Source organism: Castor canadensis, chromosome 13, assembly GCF_047511655.1.
Source record: "Castor canadensis chromosome 13, mCasCan1.hap1v2, whole genome shotgun sequence".
Taxonomy (NCBI): domain Eukaryota; kingdom Metazoa; phylum Chordata; class Mammalia; order Rodentia; family Castoridae; genus Castor; species Castor canadensis.
In genome coordinates, this window is record NC_133398.1 from 62,051,589 (window position 1) to 62,061,055 (window position 9,467).

The window sequence follows — 9,467 nt, forward strand, 5'->3', positions numbered from 1 at the left end:
TCCCCTTCTTACAATGATTTCAACAGATTTGAATGTTCATTGTAATACTTGTATAGAAAGGATGTCAACCATATTTACCTTCTTTTATCCTCCCCTCTGTTGGTTCCCTTAGCATGATCTGGTTTTCATTTTTGTCCTCTGTTGCTTAAGTGTCTGTTCACTGTTCATTGGGATTTTTGCCTTGGTGTTTTTCCAGTACATGCATTGTGTTTTAGGCAATGCAACCCCCCCTCCACTGCACTTCCTCACTCTTTCCCCCATCCTGTATTAACAGTTTTCAGTATGTTTCCTTGTGTCTTTTCACTATTATTAGTTTGCTTTCCTTCTTTTCCTCTGTCCTTAGTTTCCTCTACCAGTTCACTTTTAGATATATGTTCTTTGTGTATATACACAATTGCTTATATTTGTATTGGGCTTATATTCTGCAGATGACAGAAAACATGAGGTCTTTGGCTTTCTGAACATGACTAATGTCATTGGAGAAGACGTTCTCCAGTTCTATCTATTTACCTGCAAATAACAAAATTTCATTGTTCTTTATGGCGAAATAAAATTCCATTGTATAGAAATAACATACCACATTTTCTTAATCCATTCATCAGTTGATTCCCATACTTTAGATTTTTTGTTGTTCTTTTTATTTGTATTTTTGAACTCAGGGCTTCACACTTGCTAGGAAGGTGCTTGAGCTACTTTGCCAGTACTGATTCATATAGCTTTAAATAAAATACTGGAACCAATAGCAGATGGAAGTTTTTTCTATTTAACTATATTGTGTATGCTAAAAAAAAAACTATTTCAAATCTTAGAAATTCTGTTATCTAAAATATGAGTTTATTTATGGAATAAAATCTTTGTGATCCTGTCATCTAGTAAATTTGAAAATAAAGTACTCCCCTGGTACTCTGTTAGGATTTGAAGGTAATCAGCCTAAGCTTTTCTGCTGTTTTTCAGAATGTACATTTTACTGCTTGGTATAGCTGCTGATTCTTTCCTATAGTGTATCATTTAACCCCTGTGCATTATAGTTTTAATATTGTGAATGCATCATTAGTGAGGGGTTTTTCTCTTATAGAAGTTTTGCATGATCTTAGTCATGCAAGCTCCCTTGAGATCCTTTGAAAAGTTATTTCTGTCGACTAACCAGATGTGTTACTGATCATGAATTGATATAATGCAACTTTGCTGACTTGAATATTACTGTATATATGAAGTGGCCAAGAACTTCCATGTTATGACCATATCATTAGTAGTAACCCAAACACACAGTTCCAATTTGAAGAGATGCAAAATAAAGTGTATATTCTAATACATTTTTAAGAATGAGTTAAATTCTATATAAGAAATTCAGTGATAAAGGTAATTAAAGTTTCTATTGAATATTATTTTGGCTAAAATAATAATATTTAATATGGTTTTTAACAAGTATAAAAGTCTAATCTGTGTATTGTTAAAAAATGTAATCTAATTCTTTTTTCTTTTTCATATATTCATATGTGTACACATTGTTTGGATCATTCCTCCTTCTGCCCTCCACCCCCTCCCTCTCCCTCTCACCACCCTTGCTTCCAGGCAGAACCTGTACTGCCCTTTTCTCCAATTTTGTTAAAGAGAAGACATAAGTAATAATAAGAAAGACAAAGTGTTTTTGCTAGTTGAAATGAGCATAGCTATACAGAGAGATTCCCAGCATTGCTTCCATGCACATGTGTATTACAACCCAAATTGATTCATCTTTACCTGACCTCTTTACTACTTCAAGTCACCTTCCCATATTGACGTCTGTCACTTTAAGGTTTCTGTATTAGCTCCTCTCCAGTGAGGACATCAAACACTTTCAAGCTTTGGGTTTCCTACCTATCCCTATTCCTTCCGTATATGCTCTCCCCTTAGCGTGTGACCCTAGTCCAACAACATTACTGCCTTTGCCCTATATTTAAAGTCCTCATATGAGGGAGAACATATGACTTTTTGTCCTCTGGGCCTGGCTAAACTCGCTCAGGATGATATTCTCCAGTTCCATCCATTTACTTGCGAATGATAAGATTTCATTCTTCTTCATGGCTGAGTAAAATTCCATTGTGTATAAATACCACATTTTCTTAATTCATTCATCAGTATTGGGGCATCTTGGCTGTTTCCATAACTTGGCTCTTATGAATAGCGTTGCAATAAACATGGGTGTGCAGGTGCCTCTAGAGTAACCTGAATCGCATTCCTTTGGGTATGTCTAGGAATGGGATTGCTGGAGTTTATGGCAGATCTATGTTTAGTAATTTAAGAAACCCCCATATTGTTTTCCAGAGTGGTTGCACTAGTTTGCATTCCCACCAGCAGTGTACAAAGGTCCCTTTTTCCCCACATCCTCGCCAACACCTGTTGTTGTTGGTGTTTTTGATGATAGCTATTCTAACAGGGGTGAGGTAGATTTTTTTGATTTGCATTTCCTTTATGCCCAGAGATGATGAGCATTTTTTCATGTGTTTTTCTGGCCATTTGAATTTCTTCTTTTGAAAAAGTTCTGTTTAACTCAATTGCCCATTTCTTTATTGGTTCATTGATTTTGGAAGAATTTAGTTTTTTGAGTTCCCTGTGTATTCTGGTTATCCATCATTTGTCTAATGTATTGCTGGCAAATATTTTCTCCCACTCTGTGGGTGATCTCTTCAGTTTAGAGACTTTCTTTTGTTGTGCAGAAGCTTTTTAATTTTATGTAGTCCCATTTGTCCATCCTTTCACTTAATTGCTGAGCTGATGGGATTCTATTGAGGAAGTCTTTGTCTATACCTATTGCTTCCAGAAAATTCCTTGCTCTTTTCCTGTACTAACTTCAGAGTTTTGGGTCTGATATTAAGGTCTTTGATCCATTTGGAGTTGATACTAGTACAGAGTGATAACCATGGATCTAGTTTTAGGTTTTGCAGGCAGATAACCACTTTTCCAGCAACATTTGTTGAAGACACTGTCTTTTCTCCATCGTATGTTTTTGGTGCCTTTGTCAAAAATAAGGTGGGCATAGCTGTGTGGGTTCATATCCGGGTCCTCTATTCTGTTCCACTGATCTTCCTGTCTGTTTTTGTGCCAGTAGCATGCTGTTTTAATTGCTATTGCTTTACAATATAGTTGAAGTCTGTTATTGTGATACCTCCAGCATTGCTATTTTTGCTGAGTATTACCTTGGCAATTTGTGGTCTCTAGTGTCTCCAAATGAACTTTAGGACAGAATTTTAAATCTCTGTGATGAATGTCATTGGGATTTTGATGGGAATTGCATTAAACATGTAGATTGCTTTTGGTAGTATAGCCATTTTTACTATGTTGATTCTACCAGTCCATGAGCATGGGAGATCGTTCCACCTTCTGTAGTCTTCCTTGATCTTTCTTCAGAGGTTTATAGTTCTCCTTACAGAGATCATTCACATCCTTTGTTAAGTTTATTCCTAAGTATATGTTTTTTTTGAGGCTATTGTAAATGGAATTGTTTCCATATATTCTTTCGCAATTTGTTTATTCTGGTGTTTAGAAAACCTAATGATTTTTGTAAGTTGATTTTGTATCCAGCCATGTTGCTGTAGCTGTTTATGGTGTCTAGGAGTCTATGTTTATGGTGTCTAGGAATCCAACAACACATCAGAAAGATCATACACCACGATCAAGTCGGCTTCATCCCAGGGATGCAGGGGTGGTTCAACATATGCAAATCTATTAATGTAATACAGCACATCAATAGAAGTAAAGACAAAGATCATTTGACAATCTCAATAGATGCAGAAAAAGCCTTTGACAAGATCCAACACCACTTAATGATAAAAGCTCTAAGAAAATTAGGAATAGAAGGAATGTACCTCAACATTGTAAAGGCTATATGTGACAAACCTACAGCCAACATCATACTTAATGGTAAAAAAGTGAAACCATTTCCCTAAAATCAGGAATGAGACAAGGGTGCCCACTATCCCCATTCCTACTCAACATAGTACTGGAATTTCTAGCCAGGGCAATTAGGCAAGAGAAGAAATAAAAGGAATACAAATAGGTAAACAAACTGTCAAAATATCCTTATTTGCAGATGATATGATCCTATACCTTAAAGAACCAAAAAATTCTACCCCAAAACTGCTAGACATTATACAAAAGTACAGAGCAGTGACAGGATACAAAATCAACTTGCAAAAATCATTAGCTTTTCTTTTTTTTTAAATTATTTATTCACATGTGGATACAATGTTTGGGTCATTTCCCCCGCTGCTTCCCTCCCCCCTTCATCCCCTCACTTCTGCCTTTATTTCTAATTTTGTCGAAGAAAAGACAGAAGCATAATAAGGAAGACAAAGCATTTTTTGCTAGTTGAGTTAAGGATAGCTATACAGAAATGTTCCTAGCATTGCTTTCATGTACACATGTGTTACGACCCATGTTGATTCATTTCTAACTGATCTTTACTCTGGTTCCTGATCCCCTTCTCATGTTAACCTCTGTCACTTTAAGGTTTCTGTATTAGTTCCTCTGGCTTGGGGACATCAAACGCTTTTATGTTTTGGGTTTTCCACCTATTTCTATATCTCCCCTATGTGCTCTCCCCTTGTCATGTGATTCAAGTCCAACCACATTGCTGCATTTGCCCTAGATCTGAAGTCTACATATGAGGGAGAACATACAACTTTTGGTCTTTTGAGCCTGGTTAACCTCGCTCAGAATGATGTTCTCCAGTTCCATCCACTTACCTGCAAATGATAGGATTTCATTCTACATCATGGCTGAGTAAAATTTCACTGTGTACAAGTACCACATTTTCTTGACCCATTCATCAGTAGTGGAGCATCTTGTCTGGTTCCATAACTGGCTATTGTGAATAATGCTGCAATAAACATGGGTGTGCAGGTGCCTCTGGAGTAACATGTGCTGCATTCCGTTGGGTATATCCCCAGGAGTGGGATTGCTGGATCATATGGCAGGTCTATGTTTAGATTTTTAAGAAGTCTCCAAATTTTTTAAGAGTGCTTGCACTAGCTTGCATTCCCACCAGCTGTGGACCAGGGTTCCTTTTTCCCCACATCCTTGCCAACACATGTTGTTGGTGGTGTTTTTGATGTTGCTATTCTAACAGGGGTGAGGTGGAATCTTAGTGTGGTTTTGATTTGCATTTCCTTTATGGCTAGAGATGGTGAGCATTTTTTCATGTGTTTTTTGGCCATTTGAATTTCTTCTTTTGAGAAAGTTCTGTTTAGTTCAGTTGCCCATTTCTTAATTGGTTCATCAATTTTAGGAGAATTTAGTTTCTTAAGTTCCCTGTGTATTCTGGTTATCAGTCCCTTGTCTGATGTATTGCTGGCAAATATTTTCTCCCACTCTGTGGGTTATTTCTTCAGTTTAGAGACCATTTCTTTTGTTGTACAGAAGCTTTTAAATTTTATGAAGTTCCCATTTGTCCATCCTTTCTATTACTTGCTGGGCTGCTGAGGTTCTATTGAGGAAGTCTTTGCCTATACCTATTAGTTCCAGAGTGTTTTCTGCTCCTTCCTCTAGTACATTCAGAGTTTCAGGTCTGATATTTAGGTTCTTGATCCATTTTGAGTTGATACTAGTACAAGGTGATAAACATGGATCTAGTTTCAGTTTCTTGCAGATGGGTAACCACTTTCCAGCAACATTTGTTGAAGAGGCTGTCTTTTCTCTATTGTATATTTTTGGTGCCTGTGTTAAAAATAAGGTGGGCATAGTTGTGTGGTTCATTTCCAGGTCCTCTATTCTGTTCCACTGGTCTTCATGTCTGCTTTTGTGCCAGTGCCATGCAGTTTTTATTGCTAATGCTTTGTAATGTAGTTGAAGTCAGTTGTTGTGATACCTCCAGCTCTGCTCTTTTTGCTAAGTATTCCCTTGGCTATTTGCAGTCTCTTGTGTTTCCAAATAAACTTTAGAGTAGATTTTTCAATCTCTTTGATGAATGTCATTGGGATTTTGATGGGAATTGCAAAAAACATGTAGATTGCTTTTGGTTGTATAGCCATTTTTACTATGGTGATTATACCAATCATGAGCACAGGAGATCTTTCCATATTCTGTAGTCTTCCTCTATCTTTTCTTCAGGAGTTTGTAATTCTCCTTGTAGAGGTCATTCACATCCTTTTGTTAAATTTACTCCTAGGTATTTGATTTTTTTTAGGCCTTTGTGAATGAAGTTGTTTCATATATTCCTACTCAGTTTGTTCATTGTTGGTGAATAGAAAAGCTAATGATTTTTATAAGTTGATTTTGTATCCTACCACCTTGCGGTAGCTGTGTAAGGTGTCTAAGAGTTTTTGGGTGAGTTTTTTGGGTCTTTAAGGTATAGGATCATATCATCTGCAAATAAGGATATTTTGACAGTTTCTTTAGCTATTTGTATTCCTTTTATTTCTTCTTCTTGCCTAATTGCTCTGGCTAGAAATTCCAGTACTATGTTGAAAAGGAGTGGGGATAGAGGGCATCCTCATCTCATTCCTGATTTTAGGGGGAATGGTTTCAGTTTTTCACCATTAAGTATGATGCTGGCTGTAGGTTTGTCATATATAGCTTTTATAATGTTGAGGAACTTTCCTTCTATTCCTAGTATTCTTAGAGCTTTTATCATGAAATGGTGTTGGATCTTATCAAAGGCTTTTTCTGCATCTATTGAGATGATCAAGTGGTTTTTGTCTTTGCTTCTGTTAATGTGGTTTATTACGTTTATTGATTTTCGTATGTTGAACCACCCCTGCATCCCTGGGATGAAGCCTACTTGGTCGTGGTGAATAATCTTTTTGATGTGTTGTTGAATTCGGTTTGCCATTATTTTGTTGAGGATTTTTGCATCAATGTTCATTAAGGAGATTGGCCTATAGTTCTCCTTTTTGGAGGTGTCCTTGCCTGGTTTTGGGATAAGTGTAATACTGGCTTCATAAAATGTGTTTGGCAGTTTTCCTTCCCTTTCTATTTCGTGGAACAGTTTAAGGAGGGTTGGTATCAGTTCTTCTTTAAGGGTCTGATAGAATTCAGCAGAGAATCCATCAGGTCCTGGACTTTTATTTTTGGGGAGACTCTTGATTGCTGCTTCAATTTCATTTTGTGTTATAGATCTATTCCGGTGATTAATTTCCTCTTCGTTCAGTTTTGGATGATCATATGTATCTAGAAATCTGTCCATTTCTTTAAGATTTTCAAATTTATTTGAATATAGGTTCTCAAAGTAGTCTCTGATGATTTCCTGGATTTTCATGGTGTTTGTTGTTATCTCCCCTTTTGTATTCCTGATTCTACTAATTTGGGTTTTTTCTCTCCTCATTTTAGTCAGGTTTTCCAGGGGTCTGTCAATCTTGTTTATTTTTTTCAAAGAACTGGCTTTTTGTTTCATTGATTCTTTGTATGGCCCTTTTTGTTTTTATTTCATTAATTTCTGTCCTTATTTTTATTATTTCTCTTCTTCTGCTTATTTTGGGCTTTTCTTGTTCTTGTTTTTCTAGAAGTTTGAGATGTAGCATTAGGTCATTGATTTGAGATCTTTCTGTCCTTTTAATATAAGCATTCCTGGCTACAAACTTTCCTCTTAGGACTCTTTTTGCTGTGTTTCATAGATTCTGGTAGGTCATGTTTTCATTTTCATTAACTTCCAGGAAACTTTTAATTTCCTCTTTCATTTCATCAATGACCCACTGATCATTGAGCAATGTGCTGTTCAGCTTCCAATTGTTCACATGTTTTCTACTGCTGTTTTGTTGTTGAATTCTAGTTTTAATGCACTATGATCAGATGGAATGCATGGGATTATTTCTATATTGTTATATTTGCTGAGACTTGCTTTGTGCCCTAAAATGTGATCAATTTTTTGAAGAAAGTTCCATGGGTTGCTGAAAAGAATGTATACTGTGAGGAAGTTGGATGAAATATTCTGTAGACATCAGCTAGGCCCATTTGATCTATGGTGTGATTTAGTTCTAGAATTTCTTTATTGATTTTTTGTTTGGATGACCTATCTATTGGTGATAGGAGGGTATTAAAGTCTCCCACTACCACTAAGTTGGAATGTATATATGCTTTTACGTCCTTTAGAGTATGGTGATGAAACTGGGTTCACTGACATTGGGCACATATAGATTGATAACTGTTACTTCCTTCTGGTGTATTTCCCCTTTTGTTAGTATGGAGTGTCCTTATTTATCTTATTTGGTCAATGTAAGTTTGAAGTCTTCTTTGTCTGAGATAAGTATTGCTACTTCTTCCTGTTTTCAGGGGCCATTGGCTCAGTAAATCTTCTTCTAGCCTTTCACCCTAAGTCAGTGCTTGTTTCTGTCAATCAGATGGGTCTCCTGTAAACAACAGATTTTGGATCTTCCTATTTAATCCAGTTTGTCAAATGGTTTCTTTTTATGGAGGAATTAAGTCTGTTAACATTCAGTGTTAATATTGATAGGTAGGTGGTGATGCCTGTCATTTAGTTCTTTTTATTACTTAAGGGTTTGATTGTTTGTGGCTGAATTAATGTTACTCTCTGATTCCTTGTCTTTCCTTCTCCTGTGTTTTGGTGCTGCCTGTCCTCTCATGGTTTTGTTTGCTTTCATTTTCTGTGTGCAGAATTCCTTGAAGAATCTTTTGTAGTGGTGGCTTATACTGTTTTGTAGTGGTGGTCTTATATTGTATTTTCTGCTTATCATGGAAGAATTTTATTTCTCCATCTATTTTGAATGATACTTTTGCTGGGTAGAGTATCCTAGGGTTGAAATTGTTTACATTCAGTGCCCAGAATACCTCACTCTATGCCCTTCTTGCTTTTAAGGTTTCTTTTGGGAAATCTGCTGTGATTTTAATTTGTTTACCTTTGTATGTTGTATTTTCTCTCTTACAACATTCAATATTCTTTCTCTGTTCTCTGTGCCTGTTGTTTTAATAATAATATATCACAGTGTAGTTCTATTTTGATCAAGTCTGTTTGGTGTAATGGAGGCTTCTTGTATCTGAATGGGCATAGCTTTTCTAGGTTTGGGAAATTTTCTATTATTATTTTGTTGAATATATTACAAATCCCTTTTGCTTGCTCTTCTCCTCCTTCTTCAATGCCCATGATTTTTAGGTTTGGTCTTTTGATGGAGTTGGTAAGTTCTTGAATATTCCTTTCACAGGTCTTGAGTTGTTTGACTAACAGCTCTTCACTTTTTCCTTTAATATCCATTTTATCTTCAAGTTCTGATATTCTGTCTTCCACTTGTTCTAGTCTGCTGGAATGGCCTTCCATTCTGTTTTGTATTTTTGTTTCATTCTTTTTTCTGAGGTTTTCCATATCATGGGTCACTTTCTCATTAATATTGTCTATTTTCATCTTTAATTAATTTATCTCTCTATTTATAGTGGTCTCTGCTTCACGTTGATGTTTATTTAGGGCTCCTATGAGTTCATTTATTTGTTTCTGTGTCTTCTCATATTCTTTATTTTTGGTGTCTTGAAATTTCTTGAGTGCC